The following is a 20,024-nucleotide window of genomic DNA, read 5'->3' on the forward strand; positions in this document are numbered from 1 at the left end:
GTCTTTGTCTACATAATTAAACCAAGCCTCAAACCCTCCCGTATATGCTTTTTTCAAACCACTTCCCACTGTGGTTAATTTTAAGGCTAAATAATTCAGGCATGCCTGCAAAGTCAAGGAAAAAGGTTTTAAAATCCAAAATAATAGTAGGACCAGGAGGAAAAAAGGTGAAAACAAAAACATAAGGACCCGGGGACCATGAATACAGGTTTTTTAAATGCTACAATTGGGACCATGAATGAAGACAAAACCACATGCACATTGAAAACAATTAACAATGCAGAAAACCCACTACAAAACATAATTCCAGAAACCATTAAGAAAAAAATGGGATAAGAACTCACAAATCCCTAATCCCTAAAATGCAAAATTGAAAGATCGAAAAACCTAAACCCTATTATCTACACTTCGAAAAAGGTAGGTTACTTACAATAAATCAGTGTTTCAGCTACTTCAATCCTCCTTTTTTCCCACCCCATCGCCAACGATGGCTTCACGACAACCTTGCTAAAAAACGGTGCCCCTTCTTTGATGTGCAAAGGTATGCGCAACGTACAACAGCATGCGAGGTTAAGCGACGGTAAAGTGGAGTGACGGTGCGTTGGTAAGGTTTCGGACAGAGATGAGGGATCGCGATTTCTGGGGGAGTGAAAAGTGGTTTTTACTTTTCACTTTTTCACTTTTAACTATCCCCCTTCTTTGAATTTTGAATTTTGAATTTTTTTTTAATAAACTGAACCGCTCTTCTGAAGAGAAGAAAGAAATCTACATAGACCCCTTAATGAAACATGACGCCAGTCATTGTCCACATGGGCGCCACATCATCACTTAATGGAAGACTTAACAATTTGACTAACGGATGTATAAGATTGTCCCAAAATTTACATTTTAGGTATGACTCTCGGACGAAAAAAACTTGATGTACTAAATGTTGAAAATCACAAAACATAAGAGTAGTAAACTAAGATTTATCCTATTTTTTATTATAAATAACGAGATTGATATTAACTTATTTATCTACTTTTTAATATTATATCGTTATTTCAGACATAAAAAAAAATATAACAATTAGTGGTCATTATCAATCATTGTTAGCCATCACTTCATTATTCTTTTTGCAAATACTTTTGCCCTATGTCAAATTAGCTATCAACTTAACAGGTATGTATGTGCCTGGATTTGTCCAGGTGTATCTGGATCGGAAGTAGGTATTTCCTAAATCAACTTGTGCATAAACGCCATGGTACTAATTTGAATTAATTCCCTTTCACATTGCACCAGTTTCTATGTCTGAAAAAATGTCATCAGTCAGTGTTGCAGCTAATTATACATGCAGACTCATGGGAAGAGGAATCTCTCTTTCTAATATCTTTTACATCTTATTACTTTCTATTTGAACAGTTACGATTAAACGTCAACATTTTATATTAATTTTTTGGGTAAAAGACTGTTTACTACCCTCATGTTTCATGGTTTTCAACATTTAGTACATCAATTTTTTTTCGTCTCAAAGTCATACCTAAAGTGTAAATTTTGGGACAGTTTCATACATCCGTTAGTCAAACTGTTAATTCTCCCGTTAAGTGATGACGTGGCGCCCATGTGGACAATGACTGGGCGCCACGTGTCATTAAAAATATTAAATTATTATTATTATTTAAAATTAAAAAAAACCCTATCTTCTTCCCCACCCCGACCCCCCCTTCCTTCTCTCTCCCTTCTCTTCTCTGCTCCTACGCAACCCCCAACCTCTGCACCTTCCTCACCCCCTATTCCCCCACTGCACATCCAAATCAAGTAAATTAACCCGTCTTCCACCTCACTTCCTTCTTCCCTCTGCAACATTCTCTTCGGCTCCCCCTTTTCTCTCCCCCATTTTTATCCCCGCTTCTCCACAACCACCACCTCCTCCACCATTCCTCTCCTAACCGCACCCCCTCTTCCTCCTCATTATCCTGCACCCCAACCCAACCCCACCCCCTGTCCCTCTTCCCCGATCCCCCTCATTCCTCCCTCTTCACCTCTCTCTCCCAAGCACCCTCCCTCTTCACCTCTCTCTCCCAAGCACAGTCGATTGGAGGGTCCATCATCGAGTTTAGATCCGAGCTTCTCCATGTCCAGTAGGTGCCGAAGATTTCGTCCTTAGAGCCGCCCAGCTCCTTGAAGCTGCAGGACGAGCTTCGAACGGGTCCTAGAGCAGATCCAGGTCGTCGGGATCAGAAAATGGATCTCAGATTGGGTTCGATGGTGGTAGGAGGCGCTCGGAGTTGCGTCTGGTAAAGGCTGCGCCATGCGTCTTGAAAGTTGGAGCTCTGATCCGGTTTCGGGTTGGCTGGATCTTGCATTTTGTTAAGTCCAGTTTCAGGGTGGGGGAAGGTGCAGAGGTTGGGGTTGGGTAGGTGCAAAGAAGAGAAGGGTATTTTGTCGAGTCCAGTTTCGGGGTGGGGGAAGGTGCAGAGGTTGGGGTTGGGTAGGTGCAAAGAAGAGAAGGGTATTTTGTCGAGTCTAGTTTCGGGGTGGCGGAAGGTGCAGAGGTTGGGGGTTGGAGAGAGAATGGATGGGGGTTCGGGGTGGGGAAGGACAGGTTATATATATATATATATATATATATTTTTTTTTTTATAATAATAATAATAATATTTTAATATTTTTAATGACACGTGGTGCCCAGTCATTGTCCACATGGGCGCCACGTCATCACTTAACGGAAGAATTAACATTTTGACTAACGGATGTATGAAACTGTCCCAAAATTTACACTTTAGGTATGACTCTGAAACGAAAAAAAATTGATGTACTAAATGTTGAAAACCATGAAACATGAGGGTAGTAAACAGTCTTTTACCCTAATTTTTTTAAAAATAATAAGACAAAAAAACATAATATAAAAAGAAGAAAAAGAAGGGAATGAGAACATGAGATGAAAGAATTCTACTCCATCCTTATGTAGAATTTATCCAAATAGAATTTGCTAAATTCAAACTTTGTAGTTGGTGACTGATAAACCAGAAAGGAAAAAAAAAAAAAAAAATATATATATATATATATATATATATATATATATATATATATATAAGTACTGCTTAACTCCCCTAGACCCATGGGCTAATGGGCTTAGATAGTTGGCTATCTACATAGGTATGGGTTACACCATTTTCAACCTCTGGTCTAAAACTTAAAATTTTTAACTCAAAAAATTTAGGTTTTAATTTAGTAACAATTTTTCTTCTTCAACCATTATGGGTTAAATTTTTAGCTGAGATTATTAAAGAATGAATTTATGATAATTTTTTTTCTTAAAATATCTTTTTTTTTTTTTTTAAATTTATGTAAACTATCCTAATTTAATTTTATGAACATTTTAACCTAAAAATATTTAGATTCCGATAAATATTGAGAAATCACTAAATCCACACCATGAAACTCGTGGAGTACTACGGAAAAATATGAAACGCATAAAATAATTTTTTTTATAATTACTTTAGCCGTTATATTTAAATTTAGATCATTAGAGCTTTATTTTTTTACTGTTGGATTTGATCATATTAGATCTTAGTCGTTGAATTCAATAAATTTATAAACATAAAACTAAAGTGGGCAAGCCTCACTAACCTAGGAGGAATCATGGGCTAAATTTGCTCCAGAAATGAGTTTCGGGTTAAAACTCATATTTGCCCAAGGGTTGGAGGAAGTTGGGATAAATTTAGAACCTAAAATTTGAGTTTTACTCCAAAAGTTGGAGCAGGTCTTATAAGTTAAAATTAGGCCTTTACTTGTGTTTTAGTTTGAATGTATAAGACTCGTTTATAAATGTTTTTAAAATGAACTGAAAGCGTTTTTAGAAAAAATATTTTTAAATTACAAAAGCTACTTCCTACTAGAAGCACCAGTTAAAAGTTATGTGCTTCTTATAGGAAACTCTTTAAGTGTTTTTTTTTTTTTTCAAAATTTATTTGCATTTTGATTAAGCATTGGTTCCAATAAATTCCTGTAAATTCTAATGGCACAAAGCCGCTCTCAAATCTCAAATGGCATAAAACCACTCCCAAAATCCAACCTGAACAACATGTGGTTTGATCTCTCACATAGAAAGTATGTAGGCAATTTAGTACAAAATTCTAGATGCAACCGTGCCCCAAAAACAAATACAAATCCACCACATTCATCTAAACAGAATACCTGACTTGTACGAGACTAAATTCAACTCAAACAGAATCCCTAGCTCACCCGAGACCAAACTCACTCGAAACACTTCGAGCACCATATCCAAGTGGACATCCAAATTCCACCTAAATTTCATTGAACTACGAGTTGGCATGATCCACCTCAAAAGCAATACGTAGGCAACTCAAGATTTACTCCCAAGTGCAGCTACAAAACCAAACAAAATACCCATCTCGCCAAATGACGTTTCTTTGTAATTTTAATCGAAAGGTGTTTCAATTGTGTCACTATTACAAGTTATTGTAATTAAGTGATTATTTAATCTTGAATGGGTCTGAACTTCAATAGTAAAACTCTATTATTTTCGGGTTGCAGTGAAATTGTGTTGGAGGAAGTTTGTTCCCAAATTACAAATTTCGTCAACAATGGACTCCATAGTCCATTGATTAAGATATCCGATGCTTGATCCTCTGTAGGTAAGTATTGAAGTTACAGATTACCATGTTAGACTCTTTCTCTAACAAAATGGTAGTACAATCTAAGTGCTTAATCTTTGAATGAAATACAGGATTGGCACTTAAGGCAATGACTGAATTATTATCAAAAAAAGTCACAGGAGGAATTGGTAAGATAGCAACCACATCTCTCAAAACACATCTAATCCAAGCAACATCAGCAACAATATGTGTTAATGCCTTGTATTTTGCTTCAGTAGAAGTCCTAGGAACAGAACTTTGTTCCTTTGATTACTATGAGACTGATTTCTTCCAAGATAAACCACATAACTTGTGACAAACCTCCTATTATTAAGGTCTGCAGTCCAATCAGAGTCTGAAAAGTCAGTACTGAGAGTAAGTTCTGCAGAAAAGGCAATACTAATGCTAACATCCCAACGCTAAGCTTACAGTAAATTACAGTCAACAATACATCCCAAATCTCGAGTTTTGTGGCGAATCCATTTAATTATCCAAGATATTTGGTATTAATCAAGACAAATTCTTGATATTCATTTTCACCAAGACAAATTCTTGATATACATTTTCCCGTACTTACAGGGAAGTAAACATGACAGCGCATGATTTTACAAAATTATGATATAAATATGGCTGTGCCTACAGTGACAGAGCTAGTATGGGATCGTTGGTTGCACTTAATACCAACAACTTAAAAATCCCATGTAGATGTTTATGCATTGTATTTGACTTTTATAAATAGCTAAAGTAAACTAAATTACAACTTCTTTCTCCTACTTTTATTTTCTTCTATCATATTTATCTTCCGGATCTCTTTTCTTGTGTGCGACTCTATTGTGCACACCATATGCCCCATGAAATACCTTAGTTGATAAGCCTCTGCGATCTACAACATTACTTCACAGTACTTGCATCCACCATCGACAAGCTTCTACAAATAATAGTAGTTGTCAATATTTGTTGGCATAACCTTTTGGCATATGTTGATAGGAATTTACAGGTACTTACTAAGTATTTGACGAAATAGCCTAATAAAGCTTTGGTTAATATTATGATCCCATTCTTTAAAACTTTTGACTCCATCTCTGAGCACTTATACATACATACATACATACATACATACATATATATATATATATATATATATATATATATATATATTGGAAACTTCTGCGTACTTATATTTTGTCCTATAATAAAATGTATGACTTAAAGATTCTTTGTAATTCTTTTTCAGCTTAAGGAAAAATAAAAAAGCAGATAAGCGGAGGATGAGGTATCTTTGGCATTGGTGCAGACCAGCCAAAAGGGCGGACAATTTCGCCTGGTCTGTATCTAATGGGCAGGCAGCATGGTCATATTCAAGCTTCTTTTTTGGTTGTTGGTTCTAATAATTTTTTTTATTTTTTTTTTTTGTTTGGGTTAAGCTAGTGCCATTTATTAATTTATTAAATGGACTGTTGATTTCTTCAAATCAAATAGAGTTTGATGGGATCTGCAAAAACAGACAAAAAAAGAGATTAGCTACGGACTTGGTCAATTTGAAAAAAATCACTAGTTTATAACAACTTGGTGAGGAAGAAAATTAGTGAATGAAATGACTAAAAGAACGTGAGAAGCAATTAATTAAAGACATAGAAATAAAGTAGATGAGGTTAAACATATCATTGTCTTTGCCAATTAGCAGAACCAAATGTTCCTCTAAGTTGAATAAAGCAAAGTTAAAAATATAAACCTTCGATGAGGTTTTACATTGGATGATGTTCCTCTAAGTTGAATTATTTCGAATTAATTAAAAGTTTGACCAGGCCAAAAGAAGGCCACTACACTGTTGATCCTCTTGTTCATAATTTAATATTTGGTCTCAATCTGGTTGTTTGTTCAGCAGATGCTATATGTATACACAGTTAGCTTTCGTATAAGCTATCATTTTATTCGTTCTGCTTCACTCTTGAGTAACATAGCTTGCTTTCTTAATTTCTTTTCAAGCAAAATACATGGCAGGTTTCAAAAGCCAAGATGGTGTCTAGAGAGTATGACTGCTCTTGTCACTGGTGGAACTAAGGGCATCGGGTAATGCAATACCTATTTATATCTCTCTTTTTGTTATTTTCTTTTACGCAAGCGATACTGGAAATGGGGGACTCAAACACATAATGTCCAGCATAGAGATAAACGCTCTTTTGTATCTTGTTGTGTATTGGTTGTTGACATTGTTCTTGTGTATTCTGTGCATTAGATATGCCATAATACAAGAGCTAGCAGGACTGGGAGCAACAGTGCATACCTGTGCCCGTAACGAAGCACAGATTGTTGAGAGGCTTCAAGAATGGGAAGATAAGAGGTTTAAAGTGACTGGCTCAGTTTGTGACCTCACCTTTAAAGCTCAAAGGGAAATGGCAAGCTTAATATCCTTGTAAGTTTGTTTATGGCCTCATAATTCATTTTAATGTAATCCCGTTGACCTACAGTTATTGATCAGATCAACAATATGCGTTAAAATTTCAAGGCACAAATCTCAGTCGACTGTTAAAAACAACCCGTAAAATAAAGCTAAAGCGGACAAAAGCCGCTCAATGACAAAATACTCACATCAGTAGCTTCAGCTTAACTAACTATGAAGTTGTCTATACATATGTTGTTGCAGGTAAATAATGCTGCAACAACCACGCTAAGAGGAGCTACAGATTACACTTTGAAAGATTTCTCAAGTTTGATGAGCACCAATGTTGAATCTCCTACCATGTTTGCCAACTTGCACATCCTCTGTTGAAGGCCTCAGGGGATGCAAGCGTTGTATTTGTCTCCTCCATTGGTGGTATGATAGCTCTACCTAAAACATCTGCCTATGCAGCAACCAAAGTAATTAACTGAGTCATTAGTTTACTGTGAAAATGTATATAGTTGCATAGAAAACTTTCACATAATGGTGATATTTATGTTTTACAGGAGCAGTGATCCAAATCTCTAAGAATTTAGCATGTGAATGGGCAAAAGACAACATTGGGACAAACACTGTAGCACTACGGGATGTCAAACACTAGTGTTAAAGTTGAATCCGTAAGTAAAACTTTGTTTTAATTAATTACTGTTTGGATTAAAACTTGACTTTGGGCTCAAGAAAGGAGCTGGCCCAAAAGGAGGCCTGAAGCCGAAGCCTAGCCAAAGTCCAGGAAAGCAGAAAAGGGCCTTTTCTGACTTGATGCAGTTCATGAAGACCACTTGCTCACCTACCCAAAGGCCAAGTGGTATAGACTGACCAGCTACACAGCCCATAAAGTACTTTATGGTGGCATTACATGTAAAATAGCTGATGAGTCATCACCATCAAACCGCATTCGGGCAAGGCTGCTGCTACAAGAGGCCAAACCGATTTGTCTATAAAAGGGGGAAGAGAGGCCAGAAACAAGGACACTCAATCAAACAAACAAATGCAAGCACAAACTCTGCTCAAAGCCAGATTTGCCTTCAAAACGAAGCTGTAGTCAGCCCAAGCCTTCATCCCTCTCGGGACAAGCCTTCATCCCTCGCGGGATAACCTTTCCTTCAAACCTTTGTAATAGCTCTGCTACCCTGTTCAATTTGGTGTAGTATCGATTCACTTTTTGTACCTCTCTACCTCCCTCTCTTTCTCTAAGCTTTCAGACCTTTGATAAAACTACAAAGATAGGGACCTGCAAGACGATCAGCCTTAACCGATAAGGTTTAACCTTGCCCGACCTTCTTTGCTCTGTTTTTGTCTTTTCATTCTTTAAGCCTAGTAATATGTTGTATACTTCCAGTTATATGCAAGTTATTTCTAGCAAAATGATTATGAAAAGGCTTTCTCAGTACTTGGATCCGATTTGAATATATCTTCAGTGTTCAAACCAGATCCAAGTCCTAAGCCCTCGGGCGTGTAAATCTGATCAATTAAAAGTCCTTGGCCTCAAGGCATAAAAAAGAACTTTATGTGGACTTAACCCATCCACGACAGTCCTTGATAAACGAGAAGTTCGAAGTTACTTGGGGCGCAAGTAATCGACCTACCTCTGGGTTTTGTTTCTATTATATTATGATTATCATAGAACGCTTAAGTATGGAATGGATTCTGATAGGAAGCCTCAAGGCCTATACCTAAGGCCCCACAAAGGCACCTATTTGGATTCATTCCGTTCTACGGTCTAGACTGTTTGAGTATAAGAACGAACTCTAATGGGAAGCCTCAAGGCCTACACCTAAGGCCCCACAAAGGCACCTATTTGGGTTCGCTCTACCTCTCGGACTCGGGTAATCAAAAGTATAATAGTTATAAGACGCCTGCAATCACGAGGCCAAATATGATGTGTTCGAGCACTAGTTTAGTTTGATAGGAAGCCTCAAGGCCTACACCTAAGGCCCCACAAAGGCACCTGTCACATCTAACACGGTTGCTCGAGTATATACATATTTACAACGGAAACACGACATCCATTCTACATCTGCCATACTAAAGATGGCAGTGGCACACCTGGGCACCTCAAAGTTAATCTTGATTGTGAGCCTCAAGGCCTACAACTAAGGCCCCACAAAGGCAACTTTCAAATTAACTCTGTCCTTCTCTTTCAGCCTTGCCCGACGAGCCTTGCCCGACGAGTATTGCCCGATAAAGACTTGCCCAACGAGACTTGCCCGACCAAGCCCGATAACGAAATAGAAGCCCGACAGCAGCCCTCAACCGGCGCCAACCTCCCGGGGAGCTGTGTGCTCGTCGACCAGGAACCATCCCCGACGGAAATTCCTAACGCGAACAATTACTATGTTTTATGGGTATTTAATCTAACATTTTGAACTGATTTTGCATTATTAGGATGGTAATTCGGATGATTACAGACATTTCATAGGTTGAACTGCTCTTCGTCGCACTGCAAATCCTAATGAAATTTCATGCTTAGTGACTTTCCTTTGCCTTCCTGCTGCTTCTTACATCAATGGACAAGTTGTTAGCGTTGATGGAGGATTTACAGTTAGCGGTTTCAAGTATACTCAATATTCGAGTTTTCATATCAATAATTCTTGTTTTTTGTTAGCCCCGTAGAAACTCAAGGTTCTGTAAGAATAAAGCTGACAGTAGAGAGAGAAGTTATTAAAGACTTTACTTTTATTACATTGAATGAATGTGTACATTTGTATTTATACATAAATACGTACACCAATGCTATGTCAGCATAACAATATAACTAACACTAACAAACCCTATCTTAACAGCTAAGCTAAGATTTAATCTAGTGCTATGTACTCATGATTAGTTGGTGGTCCTTCTTTATCCTTAATACACCCCCTCAAGCTAAAGTTAGGTGATCTAACTAAAAGCTTATGACTTAATATTGCAAATATATCAGTAGGCAAAGACTTTGAAAAAATATCTACAATCTAAAAAAGAGAAGCAACATAATGCACACTATCATGGCCACACAGAACCTTCTCTATGATGTAGTGATAATCTATCTCAACATGTTTAGTCCTTGCATGAAAAACAGGATTAAAGGCTAAGGCAATTGCACTTTTGTTATCACAAAAAATGGCAGGAGATTTCAACAAAGGAAAGGATATGCCTTGCAGAATCTTACACATCCAATTAATGTATGCAACTGTATTGGTAAGAGACCTATATTATGCCTTTGTAGAGGACCTTGCTACTGGTACTTTGCTTCTTTGCATTCCAGGAAATTAGATTAGGTCCAAGAAACACACAATATCCGTTAATGAATCTTCTATCAACATGACATCCTGCCCAATTTGCATCAGACCAAACAGTGAGATGTTGAGAACCTTTAGTAAACCATAAGCCTGAATCAAGAGCGCCCTTTTAAGTATCTTAGGACCCATATGACTACCTGCAAGTGAATGAATCTTAGAGAGTGCATGTATTGGCAGACTTGATTGACATCAAATGCCAAATCAATTCTAGTCCAGGTAAGATATTGAAGAGTCTCAATTGCTGATTTGTAGAAGGTACAATCAGTAAGTATGGTGCTTGTGTGGTCCAATTTGGCTAAACCAACTGGTGTAGCACATGGTTTAACACTAACCATATCAATCTTCTTGAGAAGATCAAAAGCATATTTGGATTGATTGAGAAATAAACCTTTGGCATATCTGTGAACTTCTATTCTTAGAAAATAATGAATGTCACCTAAATCCTTGACAGGAAATATAGTTTGTAGCTTAGAAACGATGGACTAACAAAATGAACTGAAACGGCTAGTGATGATGATATTTTCAACATAGACTAGGATGAAAGTTATTGAAGAATCTCTTTTGATAAAATCAGTGCTCTAAAAATCGGCCTAGGCACTACGCGATGGTCAGCCGCCCGGACTAAGTCAAGATCAAGAGGCAAATCAGGGAAGAAATTAGGCGGGCACCTATGGGGTCTAGGTGGGTGCTGGGAGGCCTAGGCGGTCTGGGCGTGGTTAAAAGTTGAAAAAAGTTGATTTTATGTTTGAATTTTATTTTTGTTTTGAATCTTCAGAAGAAGGAGTAGCCTCATTATTTATCTCTCATCCCCACGTGACAGAAGCAACTTTCTATCTTCTTTTGTACTTTGTTATCCAATGTGACCACCACCAAGCATCTATTTGTCTTCTTTTGTAATTGCCATCCAATGAGACTATTGCATCTTAAACGCCTAATTAATAAGGGGTTGTAGGAATTAGGAGGTGTGGTCCTTAACATGCCTTACATGTTTCTACCACTCAATTAATGCTTTGTACCTAAGTGTTTGACACCATTATTTCTTTTAAAATTCAATGTAAAACTTCTAAAAATATTTATAAAATGCTACAAACTTTTAATCACTTGAATTTTCATCTCATATCATCAAATTTACTAAGATACTAAAGTGAAAATTTTATTTTTTTGTGTGTTGTATGTTAAATAATAAATTTAATTAAAACAATAAACACAAATATTAGTATAGTTTTTTTTTAGTATTTTTTTATTTTTTTATTTTTTTTATTAAAGTATAAAGAAGCACTTCTTTATATGATTATACTATATTTACTTAATTCCACTCAGTCCGCCTAAGCCCCCACCTAGGCTTTGTCCGCCGTCCGACTAGCGCTTAACGTCTTTTACAACCTTGTGATAAAAAGACTAGTATCAGAGAAAAACTTAGATAAACCCAAAGAGAGAATAACACTCCCAAAAACTTCATACTAGGCCCTAGGTGCCTGTTTAAGTCCATAAAGTAATATTTTAAGCTTGTAAATGTGATGTGGCTTGGATGAATCAACAAAGCTAGGCGGCTGAATCATATAAACATCATCTTTCAATGTACCACACATAAATCCATTACTAACATCTTGTTGATGAACAAACCAGTCATATGTAACAACAATGGAAAAAAGGATTCTAATTGTAGTGGGCTTGGCAACAAGACTGAAAGCATCAGAGAAGTCAAGACCTTTTTGTTAATGAAACCTCTTAGCTACTAATCAAGCTTTATACCTTTCTATAAAACTATTAGGCTTATGCTTGATTTTGAATACCCACTTGCATCCTACCAAGTTGTAACTAGAATTGAAATGAACCAAATCCCATGTGCCATCCATTGGAGTTCTTTGAAGCTAGTAGGTATATAGTAGGTGTAGGTGGAATACTAGTGAGAGGATCAACAGTGGCAGGAAGTTGATGCTTTTTGGCTGTAAACACCTTTGGCTTATAAATGCCTACTTTAGCTCTTGTAATCATGGGATGAAAGTTTACAGGGCTACCGCAGGTTGTAAATATTGAGGAGGAGAGCTTGGCATAGATACTGTAATAGGTGAGAAAGACGGTGGAGTTTGTGGTGATTGAATTGTGGACGAGGAAAGAGAGGATGATTCTAAAGTTGAAGGCTGTGATGAAGGTAGTGGAATAGTAAGATCAAGGGGTGTAGTGTTGCTTGTGGTTGAAGTAAAAGATATGGAGCTATGAGGTGAAATAGAATCATGCTTGAAAGGAAAGAAATGCTTATCAAAAGTCACATGCCTAGAGATATATATTTTGTTGGTAACAGGACCAAGATATTTGTAGCAACTATGATTAAGACTATATCCCAAAAACATACAGAGTTTACTTTTGACATCCAACTTATTAATAGAATAGGGCTGTAACAAAAGGTAACAGCACAACCAAAGGTCTTCAAAGTATGATACTTGGGGGTGGCTTTGAAGAGTAATTCTAGTAGATGAAGACTAAGGCGCAATCAATTTATAAGGTACACTACAGTCTTAAAAGCCCTTACCCAAAATTTAGAAGGCAAACCACTCTAAGAAAGCAATGTCCTACCCATTTCAACAGCATGTCTATGCTTCATCTCTGCACATCCATTTTGCTCAGTGGTATGAGAACAACTCAATTGATGAGTAATGCCTTGATCATTAAGAAAACTCTGAAATGACTTACTATAAAAAGGGTGACTTTAGATGCGGTCCCTATTTATCAATGTTCTTTTATTGAAACCTTGTTAATTTTTAATTTTTGATTGGAGTCCCTGAAATTAATACAATAATGCAATTCTATGTAAGTTATTATAATTTTAAATTAAATTTGATATTTGTAGTTACTTATATTGTGACAGCCCGTTCCTGATTTTAAGAGTTTTAAAGTTTTAATAAAGGATTTTACAAAAATGCCCTTTAAGGCACGCACATTATTCGAGGTTAATCGTTATGTCATGCCATCTAAGATTTGTTTTCTTGACATATCCTCGTAGTACTCGTCGCTACGGACGCGTGGGCGCATACGGTGCGTGATTTGAAGTTATATCGAAGAATTTATTAACGTTTGAAATTTGGGCATTTTAGGAATTATAATTTAGTAAAATCTAGAATTTCTTTTATGAAAATGGACGGCCCAGATTTAATGAAGAATTAAATGGATGGTTAGGATGAGAGAAAGAAGGTTTGTGTGTGTGTGTGCGTAAGAAGAAGAAGAAGAAGAAGAAGAGATTGGGCAAATCTGCCCAACCAGAGGAAGAGAGAGCCGGAGCTCCGGGAGAGAAAGGAGAGAGTGCTGGCGAATGGGGAGAAGAGAAAGAGGAGACCGGCCAATCGGAACAGAGAAAGGAGGAAATGAGAGGGCAAGAAGCGGAGGAGAGAAGGAAGAAAAATGGGTCTTCACCCGCGACCCGTTTTGACCCGCGACACCCACACCCAAATTCCGACGATTTTCACTGGAATTCTAACAAATTGGATCAATGTACCACTTCCAATCAACACCTAGGCCTTCCCTCTTCATGTTTCACCCCAAAAATCATGAAATTTCGTGGTGATTTCGCGAAGAACACCCACACGGGTGCCGCGACTTTCTTGTTCAAAATTCTCCCAATTCCGAAGCAATTTCTTTCAATTGCCACCACCCATACACTTATCTTGAGGCCTAGAACAAAGCCCAAGTATTGGTTGGGACGGCAGAGTTGATTTGAAGACAAATTGGAACTCACCCAATTCTTGGGTTCCGCACGGATTTTGGTGAAATTGGAGCTCTTCCAGGCCAAATTGGCCTTGGCCTCAGGTATAAAGTTTACTCTACTCATTGAGATCTTCAATTATGGATTTTTTGAGAATTTTTGGAAATAGTTGGATTTTCCGACGAGCCGGGGCGGCCAACCGCCACCCGCGGCGGCCCGTGCGGCGGCGCGTGGCCAATGGCCCGCCAATGTCATTCTTAGCATGTGTTTAAGGTTCTAGGTTCAGTTTTGATAATTGATGGACGTAAATTGAGTAATTGAACCTAAGTTCGTTTCGATTCGTGGTTAGGCCAAAATGTGAATTGACGATCCGACCATTGGATCGTCACCAAACTTTGATACGTTGTAATACGTAATATTTGAGGATTATAGGAACTTACAGATCGGGAATCTGATTTACGGATCTTTCGAAATTGGAGTTGTAAGTTCATAAAATATAATGTTAACCGTCACTTGGTTTTGGAAATTGACGGAGATCCGACCGTTGGATGGTAATGAAATTTTAGGATGTTGTCCTAGAGGTATATTGTGGAGCTCTAGAAGTTATGGATTTGAAATCTTAATTGCAAATCTTCCGGATCGAACTACGTAGTGACGTGTTTTTTATAAGTTATATATTCTATCGATATGATTTCTGAGGTTGGATTTGATTATTGTTCTAGGTGCCGATCGTCATGACGCCTTGATGTGTTGTGCTAGGGAGTTGTTGGGCGAACTCCAGGTGAGTGGGCAGTATTTCTGTTTATACCTATATACTATTGATATTTTTCCCATAAATTGAGTTTAAATGAAAGTACGTTTTAAAATGCCATGCATGCATATTATGAGATATATGAATTGATATTTGATGCATATATATATATATATATATATATATATATGTGAATTGGTGCTGAGGACGCACATGTGAGTATCAGGTGAGTTTATGTTATTCATGTGAATTATTGATGATGTGAATTGTGTTGAGAGCTCATAACCTGCACCCCTGGTGTTAGTGCTTATAGTATTCACCACACCGCACGCTCACCTTGGATCCAAGTAGGTGCATGTCGCACAGACCATGAGAGGGTTCCGACATGCTAGTCGTACAGATCACTAGAGGTGGTTCCGACTAGTAGGTGACCTTAGATTATGTGCACAGATGATTGAAGAGAGAAGCACTAGAGCGTATTATTTTACCATTCTTGTCGTACAGACTACTTCAGGTAGTTCCGACTTATGTGCAGAGTAGCGTCGTACAGGTCACCATGGTGACTCCGGTTGGATTGGATATTGAGCTATAGAATTAACTGTACAGGACCAACTGCAGGGTCTTCGATTGATTCATTATGTCACCTGTTATATTGATGCATCCATATTCTATTTTTGACATTATAACATGGCATACTTTCTGGTTTTGATAAAGATTGATGATTTGAGATATTTGAAGGTATATACAAGTTTTACGGCGAGGGGTTAGAAATGTTTTAAATGAAATGTTTTCGAAAAACTTTGTTTTACTGACCCACTCAATTTTGTTTTGCGCCCCTCCAGGTTCTTGATAGCAGAGCTTTGGTGGCCACGAGGAATCCAACGGTGTTCTGACAGAATTCACAAAAGTATGACTCACCCTTGGGTGTTTCATCTTAGTAATTGTATTTTTTAAAGCTTCTGAACTATGTAAATGGTTACGTCACTCTCACGTGACGGCCAGCATGCCCTCCTTCGGGACGGGGTGTGTCATATATTAATGAGATTTTAAATAAAATCCATGATTTGATGGGTTGAAAATATTAAAAAATAAATTATACTTATATAAAAAAGTATAATTTATCTTAATGACATGATTTGTCTTTAAGATATATTATATTTAAATAAAACCCATTATTTGTCATTACTTATATTAATGAAATTTCACATAAAAAAAAATTGGTAATTTTTATACTATATAATTTACATACAAAAAGTTGATACATTTTATACAAAAAACGTGGTACGTTTTAGATGAAAAAATTGGTACATATTATATACAAAACAATGGGTACATTTTATATAATAAAACAATGGGTACATTTTAGAGTAAAAATATAAATACATCTTACATTAAAAAATGGGTACAGTTTACATAAAAAATGGTACTTACAAAAACAAAATTAATATATTTTACATATAACAAGGTGGAACATTTTTAAAGACAAATGGGTACATTATCAATAAATTATTGGTACGAAAAAAAAGGTTAAAAAATGTGTAAAAATAAAAGTTTGAAAAATATGGACACAAAAAGAAATTAACATATGTGTCACAGCCCGTCCCGAATAACGAATTTTTTGTTGATGTGAAATGACAATTTCGCCCTTGGACGTTAAAGTGCGTGGTGTGTGATTTGTTTTGAAATGGGATTAATTGAGTTTCCCTAAGTTTTTGGAACCACTTAGGAACTAAGAAACCTTGGTTATGACTGAATGTTGACTAGTTGTGAACCACACACATCACCTCTCCATTTTCTCTCTTCTTCTCGTGCTCTCTCTCTCATTTTTCGGACTCTCTCTCTCCTTCTTCTTGTACGGACAAACACTAAGGACCTCTCAAACCTCATTGATCGAGGAAGAAAATGGTACCATTGTGTTCGTGAAGCCCAGACGAGTCGATTGGTACCCATTTCAGGTAAGGATACCTTCGAAAACCCTAGTTTTTCATAACCCTCGATATGTGCACTGTTCATGCACACGTAATTATGGATGTTTTTGTGAATTTGAAGCTTGTAGGAAGCTTAGTGAGGTCCCAAGGAAGCTCGGAGTGCTTCATTTGAAGGTTTTGAACGTCGGGATCTTGTGGACGAAGTTTGGCCGGTTTTCTTGGAATTCTCCGGTGAGATTCCGTGACTTTTAGAGCTTTAAATTAGTATCATTGTGTTATACAAGTTAAGAGCTTCATTTTGGTATAAAATACGTGAAAAATGGTGCAAAAACGAGTGAGAAATGGGCAGTTGCAGGTCTGCCCAGAATCCGGTGCTGGTGACATAGTTCCGGCGTCTGGAGGTTGAAGGTGATGCGTGTGAGGCCATGCCCTCCCCGGCGCGTGAGCCATAAAAAAAATTTCTAAAAATATCACGATGTTCGTGAGGTTATGTAAATCACTGTGGTATATTCATATACCCAAATTGAGCAACGTATGAGAAGTTATTAGCTGGTTTTGCCTATGTGCTTTAAAATAACGTTTTTATAGTTAATTCGCATATAGGTGAAGCCTATCCCGAGGACGAGCGTATCCACGGGCGACTCGGGGGTTACGACCAGTCGACATATCAATGAGTGGGCTTTTGTTTTCAGTATATACTTAGATACATGATATATTTCCCAGAAATGCATTTTTTAAGGAAAGTATGCATTGAAATAATATGTCAAATGCTTTTATAATTTGATTATGCATTTCATGGTTGTATATATATATAGCATTTTTTAAGGAAAGTATGCGTTGAAATAATATGCCAAATGTTTTATAATTTGATTATGCATTTCATGGTTGTATATATATAAATGTGGTGTTGTGGAGGCACAGGTAAGTTCAGGTAAGTTATGTTTGATTATAGGAATCATCGATGATATGATATGTGATTGACTAATGTTGAGCTCATAAAACTGCACATAGGGTGTTTGTGATTTAGCAGAGATGTGAAGTACATGCCTGTTTATTTACGTCATCTCTCGCACTATATGCTCATATTGGATCCAACTTAAGTTCATAGTCTTGTCGTATAGACCTTCATTATGGTTCCGACTCGTAGGTGACTAGCGATTTATTGTCCGGCTATTATGAGAGAGTAAAATTGAGTATAACTATATTACACCCAATCTTGTCGTACATACCCCTTTTTAGTGGTTTCGACTTATGTGCAGTATATTGCCGTATAGGTCATTGTAGTGACTCCAGCTAGATTGACTTTTAAGCTATGAATTCAGCCGTACAGACCACCTCAGGGGTTCCGGCTAACATATCATATTTCCATGAAATCATTCTTACCTGGATTGTTTACTTTGTTATGATTTCATATATATATATATATATATATATATGCTTATATCTTAATTCTGGGAAAATCTTAGGGGTTAGTATGTTGATAAATGAAATGATTTTGTAAAACATTTGTTTTTGCCCACTCACGTTTTCTGTTTTGCGCCCCTCCAGGTTTTAAGTAAGCTTGTTGTTGGTGGCTTGAGGACGTCGGCAGTTTTGACTAATCCAAATAATAGTAGGACATTCCCGATACTGTATAATTAGTACTTGTCCTACTAGACTGCACCTAGACTTTTATGCTCTGATTAGGAGTGTTTACTGTTGTAAATAACTCTTATCACTTTCTGTTTAGTAGTGCACTCTAGTAATTTGGTTTTTAATTATTCGTATATTTCTTATCTTTATTGCTTTCGCACTATGCACATGGCTACATCACTCTCACGTGACGGCCAGCATGCCTTGATCTCAGTCGTGGTGTGTCAATATGGGTACAAACTAAAACTGAAAAGAAATTGGTACAATTTAAAAAAAGGGCTGCAAATTAAAATGGGTACAAACTAAATATAAAAATATATGATACAAAATTTAGCCATAAGTATATATATATACACACACACAATATCAAATGTAATGTTTCTAACACTAAATGAATATATTTAGAAATAAAATTTAATTATTTTGCATGTAAAATATTTAATTATGGAAATAATTAATGATGTTTATTAAAACCAATGGACCTTGATCAAAAATTGAAAATGAATAAGGTTTTAATCAATGGAGTTGAAAAAAGAGGGATGTGAACCTAATTTACCCCTGCATCAAATCTTAAGCACTGAATCTTACATTCAAAGAGAGTTTGAACCTTGGCAACAAAAGTCTTGAATACTGAATAGACATGACACTCCCCTACCCGAATACCTAGATGGAACCTTACATCGGGTCGTGATGGCCGACACTTCTAAGGTAACGTAAGCCAAAACATACGTAAAGGATGTGAAACTATAAGTTCAAGGTAAGGCCTACTAAACATTTTGCATAGTCTGCCTTGAAAAGTGATTAAAACCAACATGCATAAGGCGTAGTTCACAATTGTTTAACAACAGCACATCCCCGTACGGTCACAACTAATGGGTCCCAAATCCTCCATTACAAGCATGTTCATAGTTCAAAACATAAGTAATAATGTGCATGCGGAAACTAAGGTATTCAATAGAAAATTTAAATGTTTTATCCTTGCGCAGATGGATTTACAACAAAGGTCGTACAATAAGGATTTGTCACTCTACATTTTCGGGAGTATATCAGAGCGACCTAGTAATCCTCGACGTCAGCTCGATCACCGTCGGGTCGTTCAACCGATAATGACCTGGCTAATCAGCCTCCCAAGGAACATTTATATGTGTCAGAATTCCAATTGGGCGAGGGAGTGCATCCCATGCCCGTTACGTCATCATTTTACGGTCAAAATTGACCAAAAATTCAAAGGTCTCACATTACAAAAAATTTGTAAGTTGATGTATGACATTGTAATGTTGAAAAGGTAAATATGAGTTTGTTATGTGACCCAAAGTTAAGGTAGTAAATATAATTTACCCTTATCGTTTAGTTTTTTCTTGTCTTCGATCCTCTTATAACAAAAAAACAAAGATAAAAATGGTACACCGTACACAGTAACAAGAAATAAAACATGGGACACAAATCTATATAAAAGTAACTAGATAGTGTGGTGATTCAATGATAGAAAAACCACATTATTGTGTCACATTGTAACTCACCTTTCTAGGAGGTAATATTTTATTTTAAGGGGAAGGGCATATGGTACAAACGCATAGGAAAAGCTACATAGGGACATGAAGGGCGAGTGTCCTTGCCTTTCGCCTGAAATGAAGTCCAAGAGCGACGGTCCGCCCCTCTGC

General features: G+C 37.0%; 1 long non-coding RNA gene and 1 pseudogene across 1 annotated transcript; both read left to right on the forward strand.

Annotated features, from left to right (window-relative positions):
• The first annotated feature begins 2,223 nt into the window (after positions 1 to 2,223).
• LOC126618187 (tropinone reductase homolog At2g29290-like) lies at positions 2,224 to 9,763 on the forward strand (annotated as a pseudogene).
• A 4,346-nt stretch (positions 9,764 to 14,109) lies between these two features.
• LOC126618540 (uncharacterized) lies at positions 14,110 to 15,830 on the forward strand. Its single transcript, XR_007621750.1, has 3 exons — positions 14,110 to 14,156; positions 14,775 to 14,833; positions 15,646 to 15,830. It is a non-coding gene; the product is annotated as an uncharacterized LOC126618540 (long non-coding RNA).
• Positions 15,831 to 20,024: the final 4,194 nt, after the last annotated feature.

This window comes from Malus sylvestris, chromosome 4, assembly GCF_916048215.2.
Source record: "Malus sylvestris chromosome 4, drMalSylv7.2, whole genome shotgun sequence".
Classification (NCBI taxonomy): domain Eukaryota; kingdom Viridiplantae; phylum Streptophyta; class Magnoliopsida; order Rosales; family Rosaceae; genus Malus; species Malus sylvestris.